The following is a 23,367-nucleotide window of genomic DNA, read 5'->3' on the forward strand; positions in this document are numbered from 1 at the left end:
TGCCGCTAGGCGCTCCCGATAGCGAAGGAACCCACCAGGACTGGAAGTGGTCACGACCCACCAAACCACAGATCCCCGGGGTGCGGGGTTTCCACCTCTCTACCACGTCTGAAAACCGAAAACCAGCGCCTGCTTGCCCTACTGCAATGGGATTCCCCAGCAGCAGCCCCCCACCATGATTTATTAATAAATGCAAGATGGCACACGGAGGCAAAGCACGGGAGGAATCTGCAGCTGGGCCCGGCCCAGGGCACTCTGCAAAAATAAATAAGCATGTGACCAGCTGAGGGTCCCTGGGCTGGACCGAAGCCCCGGGCTGCCCCGCGCACGCACCCTGCGGGCTCTGGGCCAGGGATGAAGGTCAGGGCTGGACCCCGTCCCGGGCACGCACCCTGCACCCTGAACCCTGCAACCCCGGTAGGGATACATACCTGCTGCTGTTGGCGTCCGCGGCGCCTTGCCCAGCCCGCTCAGCCCGCTCTGCTCCTCGCTACCTCCGCCCCCCGCCCGCCCGCCCGCCCGCAGCCCGCGGCCCGCGGCCCGCGGCCCGCAGCCCGCAGCCCGTAGCCCGTGGCCCGTGGCCCGCGCCTCCGCCCCCCCCCCGGCGCGCGCCCGCGCCTGCGCCCTCGTCGCTGCGCGCCCGCGCTGTCTAGGAAACCGCGGCGCGCGAGGGGCGCAGGGGGCGGGGCCGGCGCGCGCCCCGGAGGACGCAGAGCGGGCTCGCGGCTTCGATGAGGGGTGAGGGCAAGCAAGCATGAGGGGAGACACGTGGGAACACGGGGCGCAAGCGGTGGGAGAAGAGGGGAGGTGGCGGGGGTGACCTGCGTGGGGGCTACCCGGGCCTCAGACTCCCGTCACGGCGACCCCGTGGCCTCATTGTCTCGCAGGTCCCCTCTGAGGTCAGAACCTGAGACCCGCCGTAGCCTGGAGGAGACACCTGTCCTCACCTCGCCGAGGTGTCTCGCAGGACCGCTGTAGGACAGGGCTCCCCACCTCACCAGTCCCCTGACATCCCCTCCCCCGGGGACCCCGTGACACGCTCCTGACGCGGACAGTGCGTGACCGCGCGTCACGTGGTGGACCTGCCCGAGGGCTGTTCCAGGGTCGGGCCCCCTGTGGGGGTGGGGTGGTGGGTCGCACCCGGACGCTCCGCACGCGGTCTTCCAGGGTGAAGTCCTCGCTCGTGAACGCACAGCTCTGCCTTGTGTCTCAGGTGCTGCTGGAGCAGTCATTGAAACAGCTTCTGGATTCGGAGTAGCCTTTGCGATTTGTGCTGAAAATAGAGCCAATTCACGCTGAAAATAGAGCCATTTTCCTATGGGGTCCTGGCCTTTTCATGGTACGTAAACCATTTGAAAAGTTTGAAAACCCTTAGTTTTTAGAACGCTAAGTTCTAGGGAGCTGGGGCACAGCTGACAGCTCACACCTAAAATGTTTTTATTGGGGTAGGTTGGGTGGGCTTCCAGCAATGCCCTTTATGTTTCTTGGCCCCTCTTCCCACCGTGGCCATTCTTAGTGAAATGATGGAATTAGGGTTGAAAACTTCAAAACCCACGTCATAGAATTGCCACAGGGGCTGGCTGGGTCCATATTTTTCTTAGACATATGAATATCTGGATAGGGAGTATTTAATTTTGGCCAACTAGGGGGACAAGTAAAGTTCCTTCTTCAAGCCTTTCCCTCCCTCACCTTTCAGCATTTCTTAACCAACTCTAATCCCTAATGGTGGAATTTCAGAGGAAAAAAGCTCTTGGAGAAGATGTTTGTAGAAGTTGCCTGATTTGACAGGATATTTCTTCTTCATCTCTAGAAGGAATAATTATGGACTAGAAGGAGGAATGGGGATGGGTTAAAAAAAAACTTAATGGAAGATGCATAGGATGGGAAGCATAGTTTTCTGACAGGTGGTGGCAACATTTTTACAACACTATAGAAAGCCTTGGCATAGCTTGCCAAAGTTATTGTCTCATCCATTTTCCCCCACTTGATAGAACACTACTTAAGATTTGATTAAAATCATTGGAAAGCATTGTTACAATGCTAATTAAATATAAAAGTAGGACAAATATTTTGAAATTTAGAGAGAAGTTGGAAGACCACTTTGGTTCAACTGGTCTGGAATCTTTGTATTTGAACGCATTTTAAAAAAAAATCCAAGTGCATGCAACTTCAAAGGAACTTTTTTCTACAATGGCTCTATAAAGACCTTCTAGAAAGAGAAATCTGTGAAAATTACAGTGCATGCTGACATCTTTTACCCATGTCTTTTAAGTGCTACTTCCCTCTCACTCTGTTCATGGAAATTATAGAGCAACCATTTTATGTAGTAGTGGAAAGTTAAAAAAAAACCAAAAACCTAAACATGTAGAATTTGTTAGCTCCGTGTTTCCCCCTGGTGGTGTACGACTTCTACTAAACATATCCAAACTAAAATCCTCTCTTTGATATAGTTAGTATTCTTTAGTGTGTTGAAAACTTAAATCAGAGAGGTATAGACAAGATGCCAGTCTGCTTTCTCCAAATCTAGCCCACTCTTTTCAAATGCCCTAAATATTAACAACCAGAAGAGGATTAGCCCTTGAGGCTGATCATTTTAGAGGAACATTGGAGATCTATAGTAGGATTCCCTTTTGCTTGGGCCATTATTTTTAAAGTTGGCTTGGTCTTTGTCAATGAAAAGCACATATTTAAAATGAGATGGAGAACCTTCATCTGAAACCCATTGAAATCTAATTTCCATGGTATTCACTTATGAATTTAATTTTGTGTGTGTGTGAATTTAATTTTTAACTGCCCCAGGACATTCTTATTGATAGAAGAGGTTGGGGAATCTGAGAACTACAAGTAGTGTAGGTGCTGCTTCAATAGACTGCAGGGAATTTGTGAGTGAAAGAGCTATACAGCAAAAGGATTTAGAAGCTATGAAAAGGGATAAAAAAACCCTAGGCTTTGGGTGTCCCTTTCTTGCCTTTTTCTAAGGTAGCATGTTATCCCATCCCATACCCACATGCCTTTTGAGGTAAGTTAGATTTTCTTTTAGTTAAAAAGACTGTCTTTAAAAATTACAAGGATCACATAAGCAGAAAATTTGTACATGTACACAGCTGCAAGATGGGAAGGAAGATTGGATAAGCTGCTTGAAAAAAATAGAATATAAGTGTTTAATGTCACATAATTTGTGAAAATTTGAACAATTCCCTAAGTCTCTTAAATTGTTAATGTTTGTATAAATGTTAATACTTGGAAAGCCTTTCCACATGTTGATTTACAGTATAGTTTCAGTTATTTGTAATATGCAGGAAGAAGGCCTGAGTTAGTGTAACACTTGAAAAGTGGATTATATGTAACTTCATGTGATATTTATTTTGAAATTCAAATACAATAACTGCTCACAGAGTGGGTTTTGTATTCTTTAAATCTTGCTGAGGCAGCTTTGATGAATAAATATGATTGCCTTGTAATTAATTCTCAGTATTTCATGTGCATACAGTCTGGCTACAACAAAGCAAAATACTGTGCACTCAGTATACCTTCAGTAAATGTCACTTATCTGTAATGTTAGTGATAAAATACTCCTTCCTGAAAAATCACGAGTCTGAATTTGTAGTTTCTGTTAAGTTTTATTAACACATGTAAGCTTCAAATTAGCCCATTTTGCACACATGAGGCCCTGGGTTCAGTTCCCAGCATCCCCCAACCCCTCAAAATTAGCACTTTTCAATTACCTACTTATCCTTTAATAAACAGTATTCCACATGGAAAGTAATTTAGAGAACTCCCTCCAAAACAATTGACCTTCAGTAAACATGGACTCAGTTCATGTTTCCAAGTAAATTCATAAAAGTTCAGTGTAATGTGGGACTTCAGGCACAATTCATGTCTACAACCCTTTTGGTCTATATCCCAAATTTACAGCAGATTCTAATAAACAGTGCTGGTATGTTGATTGTAAGGATGCAGAAGAACTTGGTGACTTCAACCTTGTCAATGTATGTGGCCCCTTGAACTTTTTATTTGTGTGTATGAGCAATTATCTCACAGACTACAAATGAATTAGAAAAATTAAAAACCAGTATGATCAAATTTGAATAAACTTCTGATGCTTTGTCGTTATAAAAATACACTTCTTAAACTTACTAGGTTCATTATTAGTATGACTATGGGAAGATCGTAAACTTCTGGGAAACTGATTGCTGAATTCCAACAATTGGATGATATAATCTATGATAATCATACATGACACTTCAACATAATTAAGGTGTTCTGAGCCATGTGTTGATCTTCTGTCTTAGTGTCATATAAAACAAATGGCACTGTGGAAAAAATGAACTTTTTAAAGTGGAAGATAAATTATACTAAATTTCCCTCTTTCCTGTGAAGGCTAGCACCTAATTGAAATGGCAGTCCCTGTTAATCATCTATCTATGGTAATGCCTGTAAATTTTTTTCTCAGGGGAAACATAACAGTAAGCGTAGCTTTCATAATTAAAAACTATATAGACACTCCTCCTTTGAAAGACTGGATTCAATTTCTCTGACTATATAGTTGGATGAAGTGGTTGCTAAGTGAGGAATTGTATATAGTATGTACATTACGATATTCAGAACAAAGAAATGGTCAAAGGAAACTCCAACTTGGTGACTTTTTATTTGCATAATTTTTACACGCAGAACTGTAATGTATAACAGAACATAAAACTGTAGTACTATATAGTACAGTACTATATGGTACAAGACATTACAGTATGGTATAAGCAAGGTATACTATATGAAAAGGACAGTGAGACTTTATCAACAAGATAATAAAACTACAAAACAGTTGTAAGTCTGAGCAGCAGGTTGTAAGTCTGAACAGTGAGCCTTGGTCATAAGTTCAAATAGTTGTTAAACAGGTAGATTGTTAAACGAGGAATATCTGTAATTCTATGCTCTTCCCCCAAAGTCTTTATTTTACAGTAATACTGTGGTTCACAAATGCTTTGGTTTGCAAACAATTCGGTTTGCAAACAAAAGTGTTCGACAAAATTTTGTTTTTGTTACAAACTACACATCGGATGACAAACACAGCACAGTCATTTTCCTCACACAAACACAAACACAACCATCTTCCCCAAAATTGTAAAACAAATTAAGTTCATATATCGAGGTACCACTGTACTTGTATGTTTTGCAAGGGGTCTCGTCCATCTAGTAATCTTCCAAACACAGATATTCCTCATTTAACAATTACCTGTTTAACAACTGTTTTTTTGTACAGTTCTGTACATCTTGTTGATAGAACCTCAATGTCTTTCTGTAATTTTTGCTGATTGTACTGTACAGTACTGTAGTTTTATATTCTGTTGTACATTACAGTACTGCATGTAAGAGTTATGCAAATAAAAGCAAAATAACCATGTTGGAGTTTCCTTCGACTGTTTCTTTGTACTGAATATTGTAATGTACATATTATATGCAATTCTTCATTTAATGTCATTTAGTGTCATTTTAGTTGCAGGAATGAAACTGTTCTTAAATGAGAAATGTCTGTAAAATTCAATTTTCCTTTTAATCTAACTTCTAGCCTTGTGTTTGGAAATAATAATAAAGTTTTCCTAGGACTTTAAAAAAGAAAAAGATTAAGGAAAGAGGAGAAATTAAACATCAACAAAGTGAAGATTCTGCTTCTTACTATGAAGTCTTTTGAGGTATTATTAAATAAAAAAGTTTATATGATATTCGTATACATTCTACTGTCTTTGTGTACTAAAATTGTTAAATAGTTTTCTTTTAATTTCCTTTATGTTGGCTACAATTCTTACTAAAGCAGAAGTAGTAAACGTGAACTCCAAAGAGCCAATTTTCTGTACTCTGCAATCTACAAGAATTTTCATCCAAGGACAAAGCTAGTAAGTAATCATTCTTTTTAATACTGTGGTGGCTATATGTGTTGCCATATATTGTTAATCCTAGTTCTAGAACATTGGTTTGATTGAACTAAGATACAATAAAGATTGTCTGAAGTATGGAAAATCCTGTAATTTTTAATTTTGCAAGTCTAATTTCTAATATTTGAGAAGCTTGTATGTATAGAACAATATTCAATTATATGTTAACTATAAAAATATTAGAAACAACAAAGTACTGTAAGCTGGTTAAATCTAAGTCCGGTTTTTGTGATTTAAAAATAATATGAATCAAGTTAAATTTAAATAGATTTTTTTAAAGTTTTGGAGAATAGCAGTCTGGAGAAAAGCCTAAGTTGTGCTTAGGAAATCAAGGGCTCAGGGTGACCATACTGCAGTTCAAGTAGGTGAAATGCTGTCATACTGGGGATAGATAATGCTGTTCTTTTCCAAGATGTACAGGGGAAAAGCAGTCAGAGAAACTGAAGTTAGAAGTTGATGACTTTGAAATTAAGTGCTTTAAGATTGTACTTTCTTACCATCTCATTCTAGATCTTCTAAATAGTGATCATCTGCCAAGAATAGCTGGTATGCCCACTTAACCTTCTAACCTCATGGTACTATGGTTAATCTTGGAAAGCGAATGGTGATTTATGTCTAGGGCAATAGCTAACATGCATTTCTTTCTTTCTTTTTTTTTTTTTTATACCGGGGATCAAACTCGGGTCCTTGTGCTTGCAAGGCTGGCAGTGAAACCATTGAGCTAAATCCCCAGACCCTAACATGCATTTCTAATAATAGAAAATATACATTTATACAACTTAACTTGAATATTATGGAAAACTGTAACGAGTGCAGAAATGGTCCTGTATTTTACTCAGTTGTTGGCCACGTGACTATCATTTACATGTTTAATCTTTCTGGTTCATGTAACCTCCAAGTACTTTTACATTAACATTGACAGAAATTGAACTGTGGACCCTTTTTTTTTGGTGCTGGGGATCGAACGCGGGTCCTTGTGCTTGTGCAGCAGGCGGCAAAACCACTGAGCTAAATCCCTGACCCGAACTGTGGACTCTTAATGAATCACCTCTACCAAGACAAGGATGGGACGAAAAATTTAAAGAATTCAGTGTTCAAATAGAATTTGGGGGGGGGGGGGTACCAGGGATCAGACTCAGGACCTTGCGCCTACGAGGCAGGTGGCGAAACCACTGAGCTAAATCCCCCTCTCTCAAATAGAATTGTTGAGGCTGGTTCTCTGAAATGTAGGGTAGGGTGGAGATTTCACAATATGAAAAGCATTCCAGAGTGTGGTAATCTGAAAGTGGAATTCAGGAGCAAAGACAATGTTATTCCTCATGTCTTTCTCCTAAGTCAGAAAAAGAGAAGAAAATAAGGACAAAAGACAATACGATCTAAGATTTCTAACTGGATTTTCATTAAAGTGTCAAGAAATCAAAAATAAGCCAGGTGTGGGGGGACACGCCTGTAATCCTAGCACTTGGGAGACTGAGAAGGAGAATCACCATGAATTTGAGGTCAGCCTGGGCTACGTAGTGAGTTCAGGGCCAGCTTGAACTACATAGCCAGACTCTGTCTCAAAAAACAAAACAAAACAAAAAAACCCCAATGGTACCTCGGTTTACAAACTTGTTTTATGATTTTGGGAAACATGGCTGCATTTGTATTTGTGTGGGGAAGATGGCTGTGGTCGTGTTTGTCACCCAATGTGGAGTTTGCAAATAAATTGAAGCAAAATTTTGCCCAGCACTTTTGTTTGCAAACCGAATTATTTGCAAACAGAAGCATTTGTGAAGTGAGGAATTACTTTAAATTAAGATAAAAAGAATGTATCCTCAAATGGACTTTCTAGTAGATATGATTGAAGGTTGGGGCACAGAGAGGAAGATGATTGAGGAAGTGAAGTGTGGAGTGAGTGAAGGTCAAAAATGTAAAAGAGGCTTGTGCTTGTGAGTGAGTAAAACACATGAAAGAAGCGTTTGTGGGGAAGAGAAAATAGATGCATGTTAGAGGAAATTTAGGATCCCTGAAAGGCATTTCCTGGGGCCCCTTATTTCAAGAGAAGCTTCCCTAAGGCAGTGTTCAGAGATGTATTTTAGGTATTGATTGTAGATTGGGCATTGAATTTGTAGGCTTCAATGACATAGGAGGACCAGGGTATGAGGAGGTCATCGGTTGGGGAACACTGATGGCTTCCTCTTTCACATGTCTACAGAGCTGTAGCATTTTGTAGGAAGCATGCATAACGAAGACTGTTCCTCATGGGAAAGTTTGCTATTGTCATGTAGTAGTAGTTTGAAAGATTTTATAAATCATTCCCCAGCCAGCATTGATGGTGCAATTTTTGATGAAATACTAATTTGAGAGAGTTTGTATTCACATTTTTCACCTAAAGTTAATCTTTATTATCAAATTATTTTTATATTGCATCAAATGCAGCTATACACATTAGATTTTCCAGTTAGGAGTAATGATGATCATCACCACTTACTGAGTCCTTATATTCCAGGTGTTTGCATGTATAGCTTCATTTTATTTTCCTGTATCCCTTTGAAATGAGCACAAATTTAATATCCCTTATCTGGAATGCTTGGGAGCTAGTGTCCAATTTTGGAATTTTTTCAGATTTTGGAATACTTGGATAGACTTTACTGGTTGAGCATCCCTAAACTGAAAATTCGAACTGAAATGCTCCAGGATTCAACATCCAGATGTGAGTGCTAGCAAGATACCTGAAAAGTTTCAGCTTTTGGGACATTTCAAACTTGCAGGTTGGGAATGCCCAATATACAGTATTGTTCTATCCCTCTTCTCTCTGCTGTCATGTGTAGATGAGAAAACAATGACTTTTGTTCAGAGTCATACACCTCTTATAGGGGGGAACATTCTACTGTGGAACTGGGATTTGCACACTAGCTTTCTGGCTCCAGAGCCCATGTTCTATGTGCCTGTATATACATAGTATGAATTGAGAGTTACTCAGAAAATATCATAACTTTGTCTTTTTTTTTTTTTTTTTTTTTTTTTTTATGGTACCAGGGATCTAACTTGGGTCCTTGCGCTTGCAAGGCAGGCGGTCAAACCACTGAGCTAAATCCCCAGCCCAGAAAATATCATACTTTGAATGGCTGGTGACGGGAGTATATTTATAGGTGGCACAATTTACACAATAAAAAGTGGTTTTGAGAGTTGCTACATGAAATGAAAATTATTTTATTGCTTCTGTAAACATTTTAAAGATATAAATTCATGCCAGTACACTCAGTTATCAATAATGTAAAGGGCTGTTGCCTGAAGCCGACCAGCTGTGTTAGTCAAATGACCACATCTAATGGTATAACCTTAGTAAAACTTCAAAGAGCTGACTCTCAGTCTTGTGGTCTTAGAATTTGATCTGGTCAGAAGTGTCCCAGAGAGGATTAAATTAGTCCTGCAACCTGATACACCTAATATGTAATGCCAAAGTGAAAATTTATCAATTTATAGATAAAACTGTGGCATAAGCCAGTTGTACCAAAATGATCAATGTAGTTTCTTCTAGTTGGTGAACCTAGATGGGGAACTAAATTATAGTCCAAGATGTTTCTTTATAAATAACAGGCACTTTGAATATGTTTTGTTTTCCACAATATTTATCTGTTTGAGAAATTCCTCAAGGATTTCATCAATAGTAGCTGCTATTGGCATATCCTGCAGTCTTTATAAATAGCCTCTACCCCTGGGCTTCACCACCAGGGGCTCTGCTACCATAGAAACAGTTGTTAATAAACATGGGTATTTTAGAAAATATGTGGGTTCAGAATCAAAGGAAGGGAAGAGTGTGAGAAAAGCAGAAATGCTAAAGGGTATTCATTTCAAGGATAGATCCTAAGTAGGATTCATTTGCTTGAGTGGGGGAATCTCTATCTAAAATGTAGTTCTATAACTGCCTTTAGGGGTTCCCCCACCCATTTCTCGTGTACTGTCTGAAATTTCACCAACTAGAGATTGATTTTTAAATATCTATGTATGCCAGAAATTCATAGTGACTTCCCTAATACCCACATCCCATTGCTTACCTTCATTTTCTTAGGGCATCAGAGTACCCAGCAAAAACAACCTTTAATTGAACCAGTCATGACAATCCCGTTTCCCTTACCAGTAATTGTGAAGAGAAGTCTGCTGAGTTCAGGGAAGTCTTTTGCTTTTCTGATAGAGGGCATGAGTGGCTATTACTCTCCTCTTTCTTCTTGCCTTAAATGCAAATGTGAAGCCTGAAGCTGTAGCAGCTGTCTTTCAACCCTGAGAAATCAAGTATGAGGCTGAAAATGTGATTTTAACAAGCTGAGAGCCTTGGGGGAGAATGATCAGAAGAGTCTGGAAAAAGATAGGGAGAGGAAACTTGTAACGTTTTGATAGCAAAGCATTTGGTTAACCTACACTTGCTCTTCCATGGAAAGCTAATCTGTACTGCTATTCCATGGAAATCTGAGACTGTAGTGTTAAGAGAAATGATAGAAAAAACTTTGGAATATTGTCATGTGTTTCCTTTTGTAACTTTTCAGAAGGATCCTACAGGAGAGGGTGAACTTAAGTTAGCGGTTTTCAGCATGAAAACAGAGGGGAGAAAATACAGTTTTCTTTCAGCAATAGTTTGCCTTAGCTACTCTAAATTGACAAAGAGCCCCATAATTTGAAGTTTTGCAGAGGTTGAGTTGTACCTTCCCACATAAGGCTATTTTTAGAATTGCCTAAGTCTATTATAAAAGTTCAGAGGTAAAAAAAAAAGAGTTCAGAGGTCAGTGGCTAAGAGATGAGATTCTCATCATTATATTGTATACGTAAAATGTACCAATGATTAGAATGAATAATCGATAATGCAAAATAGGAAGAAAAGGTCCAAAGGGGTAGGAGTAGTGGGAGGGGCAGGGGAAAGGAAAGAAGGGAAAGGAAAAATGATGAGAAAGGGAAAAAATGGAAATAAAGTCTTTGTAAATAGGGAAAGGTGGAGGGGGGTGAAGGGAGGGCTAGGAATGGGGAAAAAATAAGAACCAAGATGCATTATGTAAAGGTACAATTCCCAATGAGAAATGTAATTGTGTTGTATACCTACAATGTACCAATAAAAGAATTTAATAAAATTATTTTACTATTTGTTATAAATCCATAGAGTAATAAATAAAAAGAATAAAACATTTATTCAGGACACTGAGATTTAAAACATTAAAACCCTTCAAAGTAGTAAAAAAAAAAAAGAGATGAGATTCTCCAGGCCCAATGATTATTTGGAAATTTTTTTGTCTGTGGTTATTTTATACAAGGAATTGATTTAAAGCAAATAGAACAGAAGTTTAATATGTTTTTGATGGAACTGTATTACAAATCTGGCACTAATTTTGATTTTTTTAAAATAGTGTTGAGAATGGAACCAAGGGCCTTATGCCTGCTAGGCAAGCACTGTACCACTGAGCTACACCCTGGCCCAGGTGCACATTTCTTAAACCTCTAAACAATTCTTTCTTTTTTTTCCTTCAAACAATTCTAATCCCCATATCCCTAAGACAAACCAGTATGAAATAGGCTATAAAAGCTGTGGAGCCCCTGAGAAGGGTATCTATTTTAAAACCTACTGTGAATGAGGCCCCAGAAGTCAATGTAGCCTCCTGAGATTGCCTGAGACTTAAACTAGGAAGGTCTGTATGTCTAACCAAGGACTTTATTGCCTGCCAAGGAATCTGTGATTTTTCCAGGTAAAATATTATACAGATTTTGGACTGTTGACCACTATCTGCTTCCCATTCTCCCTCTCTCTCTCTTTTTTTTTTTTTTTGGTACCAGGGATCGAACTTGGGATCTTGTGCTTATGAGGCAGGTGATGGAACCGCTGAGCTGAATCCCCGGTCCTCCATTATCCCTTTTTTAAGTGAGAATTTTATTGAAGTTACTCTGTTCTTTCCTTTCATTATTTATATGGGAGGGGTGGTTTAGCAAAAGCTTATCTTTTAGCCATACAATAGTAGCCAATAGCGGCTACTGTTGATGAAATATGACAAGTTGTCGTATTTGGACTTGACAAAGCAGATAGAAAATTACCCAAAGCTAGATGCAGTTATTGTATGATATGATGGGTTGTCTTTGTTGAATAGAGAACTTGTATTCAGTTTAATGCATGGTTTGGGAATAAGGATACATGTGCATATTGAGTTGAGGACTGTGGCAGACACTGTTGGTTGCCCAACATATTGTCCATTCCTTACCTCTACCACAAAAATTAGAAAAGGTAAATGCTTAATTTTCAAACATGTCTTACTGCTGTAATGGGTATATAATATGATTATAAATCATAAATCTGCTGGGGGACCTCATGGAAAGCTTTTATCTAATACAAGGGTTAGACAGGATTGGGGTAACCCTTTTTTCTTGCTTTAATCTTAGATGTGATGCTTAAAGCTGTGGTGACCATCTTAGAGTTATTAGGCAATAAGCATGAGTACAAAGAGTTAATATGCTTATGATATCAGGGAAAAATAAAGGAAATATTGTTGGCGTCATTGATGAGTAAACCAACCTTAATTGCTCAATTCAAGATTTCTTATCCTATGAGAGAAATTAATTCATATTTGTTTATGCTGTTGTGAACTAGATTTGTTACAACTCAAAGAATTCTAAACTGATTATATTAGATATTATGTATATTATGAAGATCTCTTTTCTATGCTACAACATCAGGGACAGGTTTTTTTTTTAACTGTGATGCCTTATTAGTAAGTAATGATTACATGAAGTCAGGGAAAGATTTTAAGAAGTTTTTATGATACGCTGATTCACATGTAAAATTGCATTGAAATGTTACCATTGACAGGTGTATTAGTCTATTTTCATTATTATTATAATGAAATACCAGAGGCAGGTTAACTTTATAAAGAAAAAAGTTTAGGTGACAGTTCTAGAGGTTCAAAGTCCATGATTAGGCAGGTTCACTAGTCATCCTCTAGTGAGGACCTAATGGTGGGTGACATCCTCAGGGCTGGGCATGTGTGGGAGGAAGAGATTGTGTCTCCAAACAGGAAGTCAGGGTTGATTCCCCTTGTAACAATTCACTGTTTTTTTGTTTTTGTTTTTGTTTTTTTGGTACCAGGGATCAAACTCAGGACTTTGTGCTTGCGAGGCAGGCGCCGGAACCACTGAGCTAAATCCCCAGCCAACAACTCACTGTTTTGAGAGCTCAAGGGTGCCACATAATCCATAATCACCTCCAAAGGAAGCTTCCCCATGACCACAAACCTCCCACTAGGCCTCAGCTCTCAAAGATTCCACCCAGTCCCCCAACATTGTCACTGTGGGGCCAGGTTCTCACCCAGGAAGCTCTGGGGAACAAATTGTATCCAAATCTTAGCAAGGGACATCTTCTCTACATGCAGCTCTTTAAGTTTTTATTTTCTGAAATAGAATATTGGCATAATTGAGCCTTGCATTTCTAATATAGTTAGGGAACATGTTCTGAAAATTGGCTTTCCATGCTGTGTGTATACAGTAAGAAATGCTAAAAGTGTTTACAGCCAAATAAAAGTCTTCAAAAAATTTATTTTTAGTCCAGTAGAATAGGTTCATTATAAAGTCATAGCTTTTGCATAGAATTCTCTTTTAGGTCTACAGTTATTGATGCATAGTAAATGCCTATTACTTGCAAAGTGACGTTTTACTCTAAATGCTTTATATTAGAATCTGTACTTTTTCCCTCCAATTTTCATCATTTTAGAAAGCATTTTTATTCTAATTGTTAATTACATGAAGTTCAAGAATTTTGCTTTTCTATTTTTGCCTGTCTAAAAATTATTGGTAGTAGCCATGTGTGCCAGCTTTTTAAAAATTTATATATTAATTGGTACATTTGAGGTATACGTTTACATTTATCATTGGGTTTTGTACCTGAACATGATGTATCTTAGTTCTTATTTTTTTCCCCATTACCTATGCACCCTTCACCCTCACCACCCTTCCCTATTTACATAGACTTTGTTTCCATTTTTTTTTCTTATAATTTTTCCTTTCGTCTCTTCCCTTTCCCCTTACCCTCCCACCACCCCTCCACCTTTGGACCTTTGCCTATTTCAGATTATCAATTATTCATTTTAATAATTTTCATCCTTATTTACACTTTCAGTTTCTCACACTAGAGATACCATTCAGTATTTACACATGTGTGTCCTATTTATTTCACTTAAGAGTATGGCCTCAATATGCATCCGTTTAGCTATAAATGACTCTAGTTTCTAGTACTTTATGGCTGAGTAGTACTCCATTTTATAAAAAAAGACCGGATCTTCTTAATCCAGTTTCCAGTCGATGGGCACTTGGGCTGTTTCCAAACCTTAACTATTACAAACTGTGCCACTATAAACATAGGTGCACATATATCGCTGTGGTATGATTCTTTTAATTCTTTGGGGAAGATACCCAGTAGGGGAATAGCTGGGTCAAATGGGACCTGTAGTCCTAGTTCTTTGAGGTATCTCCATACGGATTTCCACAGTGGTTGCACCAGTCTGCACTCCCACCAACAATGGAGAAGGGTTCCTTTCTCTCCACACCCCTGCCAGCATTTGTTATTGGTTGATTTCTTGATAGCAGCCTTTCTTTGTGGGGTGAGGTGGAATCTCAGTGTTGTTTTCACCTACATCTCTCGAATGACCAGTGATGTTGAACATTTTTTCATATGTTTATTTGCTGTTTGTACTTCTTTGTCTGAGAAATGTCTGTTCATTTCAGATGCCCATTTTTGAATTGGGTTTTTGAATTTGAGGGGTCTGATTTTTTTCAGTTCTTTATATATTCTAGATGGTAGATCTTTGTCTGTGGTACAGCTGCTAAAATTTTCTTCCCATATTGTAGATTGTCTCTTAGCTGTTTTGGTAGTTTCTCTTGCAGTGCAGAAGCTTTTTAATAAGATGAGATCTCAGTTGTTGATTCTTTGTGTTAGCTCCCGTGCTACTGAAGTTTTGTTCATAAAGTCTTTTCCTATGCCAATGTCATAGTAAACTAGCTTCCAGCAAGTTTACTGTTTCTGTCTTGATATTTAGCTCTTTAATCCACTTTGATCTTAGTTTAGTGCACAGTGATAGATATGGGTCTAGTTTTAATCTTTAGCAGGTTGAAATCCAGTTTTTCCAACACCATTTATTGAACAGGCTCTTTTCTCCAATGAGGGCGATTGGCTCCTTTGTCAAAGATGAGGTGGCTGAGCATTTCTGGAGTTGTTTCTGCATCTAAAGGGAAAGGGGGAAAAATAAGAAAAGAGCCAACAACAATAAAACATCATGGCAAGAATGAGTCAGTATCTCTCAATTATAACTATCAATATTAATGGCCTCAATTCACCGATCAAAAGAAACAGACTGGCAGAATGGATTAAGAAGCAAAACCCAGCAATATGCTGTATACAAGAAACACACCTAACTCAAAAGGAAATTCATAGACTGAAAGTAAAAGGATGGAAAACAGTTCTCCACGCCATAGGATCTCAGAAAAAAGCAGGGGTAGCAATCTTATTTGCAGACAAAGTAGATTTCAAATCAAAACTAATTAAGAGAGACAAAGATGGTCACTACATCCTTGTGAAGGGAACCATCCAAGAGGAAGAGATGACAATCCTAAATATTTATGCACCAAATACGAATGCCCCCAGCTATACAAAACAAATATTAATGGACATGAAAAACCAAATAAACACTAACACAATTGTAGTGGGGGACCTCAACACCCCTCTATCACAAATAGATCATCTAGGAAAAAAATTAACAATGAAATTCTAGAACTGAACCAAGCTGTTGAACAAATGGACTTAATAGATGTTTATAGAGTGTTCTACCCCACAAAATCAGAATACACATTCTTTTCAGCTGCACATGGGTCATTCTGTGCCAGCTTTTTATATCAAAAGCTGCTTGAACACTGACCAAAGGAAAATATGGGGCTAGTGAAAACAGACATACTTCTGTGGATATAGCTATAAAAAATTATATTTGGCTTTCAAGGAAAGGTAGTTTTAAAAATTTTATGTTAGGTATTCACATATGGACAAGATATGATCTAAATAATTTTCCTAGAAAAGTATTTTAGTCTGCTTTGTTGACATTAAATTCTAAAATGAGCTGGGGATTTAGCTCAGCGGTTTCGCTGCCTGCTGCGCAAGTGCAAGGACCAGAGTTGGATCCCCGGTACCAAAAAAAATTCTAAAATGAAAAGCTTTTGAAAATAATCTGAAAGGGCATAGCTCTGCAGATTCTGTTATTATGGACCCAAATATGTAAGAAATGATTGGGGGCATTGAGATGTATTGGTCTCAACTGTTATTTCCTTGCTGCCTTCACACCCCATAGTTTGCTTTCCTTTCATGTTACACCCTGAATAGAGCTGACAAATCACTAATATTGTAAGACTAATAAAGTTAATATCTGAGTGGGAGATTTTTAAATGTATGAGAAATGTATCTTCACCAAATTAGTGAAAAATCTTTTGGCTTCTTTATACTGAGATTTGAGCACTCTGTCAAAGAAGTTTGAAAGCTAGTTTAAAGCTTGGGAGTTTTCCTGTTAAAATAACTTCTAGTTGTAAGATTACTCCTTGGTTGTGCTTGAGATGGCGTCTCTGTGCCTGTCATAGGAAGATATTTTGCAGTGGTTTGCCTGTCTTTTTATTGTTACCTTATTTGTTGACTTTTCTTAAGTGTGCCTATTTTTTTCCCACGGTGGGAGGCATTATTGCTGAGTGGTTAACTCCCTCACCAACCCTGTCTCATGCTATATTCTGTGCACACTGCAGTGGTCTTCTTTGACTAGAAGAGTACTAGCTGCTTGAGTATTGCCTAGATCCCCACAGTTATGAGATTGCAAAGGGAAGCAAAAGCTGTAACAAGTGTTCACTAATAAACAACTTGGATAATATTTGTTGTCCCTTATAAATGTGTGCCTGTCTAGCTGAGGGACATTGTTGGCCAGAGTTTTTATGAGTCAAATGCTTTCATAAAATGCAAAGTACAATGGGATTTCAGGGTGAAAGTACAGATCTTGAAAAGATATAGAATAGATGATAAAGATATTGTTCATGAGCTCAAATAACAAATGAAACCAGTGATAGTGAGGATTTGGCAGAGTTCAGCCACAGAAATTGAAGAAAAAAAATAACAATGATTATGACTCTCTTGTCTCTTAAAAAATGGAATATCAGGTTTAAAGATGGACCTTGCGAACACTGTCAGCAATTTCAAACTTTTTTTTTTTAATTGGGTCGGGAATTTAGCTCAGTGGTTCCACTACCTGCCTTACAAGCGCAAGGACCCGAGTTCAATCCCAGGTACCAAAACAACAACAACAACAACAAAAAAAGAGTTACCTTATGATTGTGATATGGAACCTAGACATATGAAGTCTGTTAATATATAACACAATTTTGTAAAAAAATTATTCCCCAACCCCTTTTGATCTCTATTGTAAGTATTGGCCTCTATTTTAAGTATTTACCTAAGTATTTACTCTATTTTAAGTATTGGTCTCTATTTTAAGTATTTACTTTACTTTTGTTGTGTTTGTTTGTTTTTGAGATAGGGTCTTACTATGTAGTTCAGGCTAGCCTTGAACTCACTATGTAACCCAGTCTGGCCTTGACTCATGGCAATCCTCCTGCCTCAGCCTCCCAAGTGCTGAGATTACAGGTGTGCACCACCATGCCCAGCTGAAAGCCACATCTTTAGGATGACCTGAACTCTGCTTAAAGTACCTACCTGAGAAAACTCAAGGCAGCCAAAAGAATTTATTGTTGGTCACAGCCAATACCTGAAGTTAGGTCCCTGTCTACCAGCCTCTGTGGAAGGGTAGGGGCCTAACTTCAGCAAGCACCAGTTACAAACCCAGATGGGTTTCAGGTAGACCAACCTTCGTGCTTTTGTAATTTTTCACTTCCCTGACTTTACTGAGCTCCTGCTCACCCTTGTCTTTTCCTTCATTTTCCCTTTGAGATGCTTAGTCACTTTAGTATGAATTGAAATTGAGTTTAGTTCATGCTGGATTCTTCTTCCTATTGCAATATTAGTGATTAAAATCTATCCTTACCACTTAAACTAGTGTCTGACTTTTCATTTAGTCAGAGGATGACTTGGATTAAGGTAGTATATTAAGTAGCAGTGTAGTACACAGAGTGGATAGTCGCCATGGTCTATAACATAAAGCTACCCGAGTAGCACATTTTGCTACTTAAAAAATTGGGCAAGTTTATTAAACTTTGTGTGTTTTACTTTCCTCAATTAAAATATTATTCACACATCATGGTATTAAACAAATTAATCTATCCATATAAAGTGCCTAGAACAGTACAAGTTACCTAGTAAGCATTCAGAAAGTTAGAGCTTTCCTTATGTTTTTACCCTAGGAAGATGGATGTCCAGGGTGGACATACAGTGCAAAGTCATAGTTTATTTCCTGAGGCTTTGGTTTTAGGTCTCAGTAGATGACTTCAATAATCTACACCAGTCCATGCAAAGCATTTCTTTTGCCTAGACTTGATCTTTTTCCAAAGTTAAGTTTTCTTTCGCCTTGAATTTTATAAATGGCTGTCTTCTATTTTCCTTCAAATCCTGTGTTCCACAGGGACAGAAGGCCACAATGCAGCATTGCCAGAAAAAAGGAAGCCAGAAATACCAAGCTCTTTTTTCTCATACACTGATGGTGGGTTTATCCTTCTGGCCTCCTGCTACTCAGGTTTGTTTCATAGGACAGGCTGCTTGTTCGCTTCATTGTCTTTTTAAACAAATAAAATTTCAGCACATTTAAAGACCTAATTGGACCACTCCCAGTGCAGAGTAAGAGGCTTCCGGGCCAGCGTACCACCACTCCCAGCACAGAGGAGGCTTCTGGGTCAATGCTCTGAGGCTTCCAGGTCAGGGTGATACTGCTCCTAGTGTAGAATAGGAGGCTTCTGGGCCAATGTACCACAGCTCCCAGCACAGAGGAGGTGAACCGCACAGGTGCCAGCACACACTGCTCCCCGCCTTGAAATGAGAAGACACATAAACAAGCCTCAAAACCAGACTTCCACATCACCTACAGCAACCCCAAAGGGAAACAAGATGGAACACTCTGATACTCAACCACCTGGACTCCCTGAACTAGCAACAGAAGAGGATCTAGAAAAAATGAAATGAGAAATAATTTCTCAGATAACAGCAGAGATTGTGCCCATAGTGCAAGACATGATTAATAAATCTAGAGAGGATACAGATAAAACAAATAGAGGAGCTGAGGAACATGATGGAATCCCAACATAGGAAACAAATGGAAACCATAAATCAGACGCAAAGAGATTTCCAGGAGACTAAAAACTCCATTGAAAGTCTATGCAGCAGAATGAGCCAGTGTGAGGACAGAATTTCAGATATAGAAGATAAGATTGAAATTAGTGACCAGGAAAAAAAAATTGCTTAAAAATTGTAAGGGACCATGAGAAATCAATCCAGCAGCTGCTAGATGATGCAAAGAAAAATAACATAAGACTGATTAGAGTCAATGAAACAGGAACAAGTGCAGACATCATTAAAAAACTGTTCACAGAAGTGATGGCAGAAAACTTTCCAAGCAGGGGAAAAGAACTTGACATACAGATAAGTGAGGCATATAGGACTCCAACTAGCCTTGATCAATAAAAATCTACACATAGGCATATAATGGTTAAGATTCCAGAAACCCAACAGAAGAACAAAGTTCTATGAGCAGTTAGACAAAAAAACCAAATCACATACAAAGGAAAGCCCATCAGAATCACAGCAGACTTCTCAACACAAACTCTCAAGGTAAGAAGAGCTTGGAGTGATACATTTCAAGCCCTAAAGGAAAACAGCCTCCAACCCAGATTGATGTACCCTGCAAAACTATCTTTCAAAATAGATGGTGAAATAAGGTACTTTCATGACAAAGAGTACCTTAGGAGCTTCATGAATACCAAACCAGCACTCCAAAAAATTTTAGACAATATCCTGGGAAAAGACAGTGAGGATCACAACCCCGGGAAGCAAAGCAGAATGAATTCATTGGGGAAGACAACAAATTAAAGGCAAAGGGGGAGAATCCAACATAAAGAAAAAGTCATGACAATAAGTCAATACATATCACTTATAACCATCAACATTAATGGTCTCAACTCACCAATCAAAAGAAATAGACTGGCAGAATGGGTCAAGAAACAAGATCCACCAATATGCTGCATGCAAGAAACACACTTAATTCAAAAAGAAACTCATAGACTGAAAGTTAAAGGGTGGAAAACAATACTCCATGGGACAGAAACCTGAAAAAAAGCAGGAGTAGCTATCCTCTTTGCAGATCAAGTGGATTTCAAATCAACGCTGATTAAGAGAGACAAAGAAGGACACTACATCCTTGTAAAGGGAACAATCCAAGAGGAAGAGATGACAATCATAAATATCTATGCACCAAACACTAGTGTGCCCAACCATATAAAACAAATACGAACATGAAAAATCATTTAAGTACTAATGCAATAGTAGTAGGGGACCTCAATACCCCACTGTCACAAATAGATCAACTAGACAAAAAACAAGCGACGAAAACTAGAACTCAATCAAACTCTTGAACAAATGGACTTAACAGATGTTTACAGAGTCTTCCACCCCACAAAATTAGAATGCACATTTTTTCAGCTGCACACGAGTCTTGCTCCAAAATAGATAACATACTCGTTCATAGAACATATTTAGGTAAGTGCAAAGGAATTGAAGTTATCCCTTGTACATTATTAGACCATAACGTGATGAAATTGAAGATCAATAGCAAAAGAAACCACAAAAATTTCATAAACACATGGAAATTGAACAACACACTTCTGAATAACCAATGGGTCACAGAGGAAATTAAAGAAATCAGACAGTTCCTTCAATTAAATGACAATGACATTACAACATATCAGAATCTATGGGATACAATGAAAGCAGTCTTACGAGAGAAATTCATAGCAGTGAATACTCATATTAGGAAAACAGAGTGAGCCGAATTAACCTAATGCTGACCCTCAAGCTTCTAGAAAAAGAAGAGCAGGACAAACCCAAAGCTCATACGAGGGAAGAAATTATAAAGATCAGAGCAGAAATCAATGCAATGGAAACTAATGGAACAGTACAAAAAAAAATCAATGAAGCCAAGAGTTGGTTCTTCGAAAGAATAAACAAAATTGACAAACCCTTAGCCAACCCTATCAGAAAAAGGAAAGAAAAGGCCAAGTCCATGCAATTAGGAGTGAAAAGGGTGAAATTACAACAGACCCAGCAGAAATCCAGAGGATCATCAATACCTACTTTGAGAACCTAAATGCCAATAAGATGGAAAACACAGAAGAAATGTATCTAGATTCCTAGATACATATGAATTACCAAAGTTGAATGAAGAAGACCTAAAAATTCTAAACAACCCAATATCAACCAATGAAATTGAAAATGTAATTTAAAACTTACTAAATAAGAAAAGCCCGGGCCCTGATGGCTTCACCACTGAATTCTACAAGACATGTAGAGAGGAACTGCTGCCACTACTGTTTAAACTCTTCAGTGAAATTGAAAGGGAAGCAATACTCCCAAATTCATTCCTGGAAGCAAGCATCACCTTGATCCCCAAAGCAGAGAAAGACCCAACTGAAAAAGAGAACTATAGGCCAATCTCACTAATGAACATAGATGCAAAAATCCTTAATAAGATACTGGCAAATAGAATGCAGAAGATCATCAAGAAGATCATACACCCTGACCGAGTGGGATTCATCCCAGGGATGGAGGGATGGTTCAACATATGCAAATCAATCAATGTAATACACTATATCAATAGAGCCAAGGACAAAAACCATATGATCATCTCAATAGACGCAGAAAAAGCATTTGACAAAATCCAACACGCATTTGTGATAAAAAATTGGAATAGATGGTCTCTACCTCAATCTGATAAAAACCATCTATGAAAAACCAACAGCCAATATCATACTAAATGGTCAAAAACTGAAATCCTTCACACTAAAATCAGGAACAAGGCAAGGATGTCCACTATCACCACTCCTGTTCAATATAGTTTTGGAAACATTAGCCATGCCAATTAGACAAGAGAAAGAAATAAAAGGAATAAAGATAGGAAATGAAGTCAAATTGTCATTATTTGCAGATGACATGATACTCTATATAGAAGACCCCAAGAACTCCACCAAAAGTCTTCTAGACTTAACCAAATTCCGTAATGTAGCTGGATACAAGGTCAACACAAAAAAATCAATAGCTTTCCTCTACACCAATGACAAACTCAATGAGAGAGAAATATAGCCAACAATTCCTTTCACAATAGCATCCAAAAAACTGAAATAGCTAGGAATCAACCTAACAAAAGAAATCAAAGACCTCTTCTCTGAAAACTACAACACTCTGAAAAGAGAGATTGAAGATGACATCAGAAAATGGAAAGACATCCCCTGCTCCTGGGTAGGAAGGATCAACATAATGAAAATGACCATACTTCCAAAACTGTTATATAGATTCAATGCAATCCCAATTGAAATCCCAGCGGCATACTTCATGGACCTTGAGAAAATCGAAAAATTCATTTGGAACAAGAAGAGACCCAGAATAGCAAAAGCAGTTCTAGGTAACAGAGACATGGCAGGGGGTATTACAACCCCCAACTTGAAACTATAATGCAAAGCTTCTGTGATAAAAACAGCATGGTACTGGCAAAGAAACAGACCTGAGGACCAGTGGAACAGATTAGAAGATGCAGAAACAACTCCAGACACACTCAGCCATCTCATCTGCAATAAAGGAGCCAAACACCCTCACTGGAGGAAAGATAGCCTCTTTAATAAATGGTGCTGGAAAACTTGGGTTTCAGCTTGCCAAAGACTAAAACTAGACCTGTATCTCCCACCATGCACTAAAATAAAATCAAAATGGATTAAAGATCTAAATATTAAAACAGAAACGCTGAACTGGCTGGAACAGAGGTTAGGTAGAACCCTTGAAGACATTGGTGTAGGAAAAGATTTTATGAACAAAACCTCAGTTGCCTGTGAACTAGCACAAACAACAAGTGGGATCTCTTCTTACTAAAAAGCTTCTTAACAGCAAGAGAAACCACCAACAGTGTGAAGAGACAACCCACAATGTGGGAAAAAATCTTCACCTGTTGTTCCTCAGACAAAGGTCTACTATCTCGAATCTATAAAAGACTTAAAAAAATCAGACCTCCCAAATTTAAAGACCCAATCCAGGTGGAGGGGGTGAAGGGCGGACAGGTAATGGGGAAAAAAATAACAACCAAGATACATCATGTACAGGTACAAGCACCCAATGATAAATGTAAACGTATCCCTAAAATGTATCAATAAAAGAATAAAATATTTTTTTAAAAAAAGACCCAATCCAAAAATGGGCATCTGAAATGAA

The 23,367-nt window shown here is 38.6% G+C and overlaps 2 protein-coding genes across 13 annotated transcripts in view; one reads left to right on the plus strand and one right to left on the minus strand.

Annotated features, from left to right (window-relative positions):
• Tmem266 (transmembrane protein 266) overlaps window positions 1–1,025 on the minus strand; it is a 113,043-nt gene extending 112,018 nt beyond the window's left edge. The window contains exon 1 of one of the 2 annotated variants that reach the window (XM_004872089.3): window positions 948–1,025. The gene's annotated coding sequence lies outside the window, so the exon portion shown is untranslated. Of the gene's footprint in view, window positions 1–431; window positions 560–947 lie in introns of those variants that run through there. The other variant, XM_004872086.4, reaches the window with a different exon arrangement.
• The window catches only part of Nrg4 (neuregulin 4), a 110,465-nt gene continuing 87,748 nt past the window's right edge, over window positions 651–23,367 (plus strand). For 8 of the 11 annotated variants that reach the window (XM_021250097.2, XM_087210219.1, XM_021250096.2 and 5 more), the window contains exons 1-5: window positions 651–738; window positions 888–974; window positions 1,214–1,339; window positions 5,599–5,687; window positions 5,807–5,888. The gene's annotated coding sequence lies outside the window, so the exon portion shown is untranslated. Of the gene's footprint in view, window positions 739–887; window positions 975–1,213; window positions 1,340–5,598; window positions 5,688–5,806; window positions 5,889–8,534; window positions 8,623–23,367 lie in introns of all 11 variants that reach the window. The other 3 variants (XM_087210214.1, XM_087210215.1, XM_087210216.1) reach the window with 3 other exon arrangements.

This window comes from Heterocephalus glaber, unplaced genomic scaffold, assembly GCF_053883595.1.
Source record: "Heterocephalus glaber isolate CG9 unplaced genomic scaffold, H.glaber_assembly_v1.0 deba00001140, whole genome shotgun sequence".
Classification (NCBI taxonomy): domain Eukaryota; kingdom Metazoa; phylum Chordata; class Mammalia; order Rodentia; family Bathyergidae; genus Heterocephalus; species Heterocephalus glaber.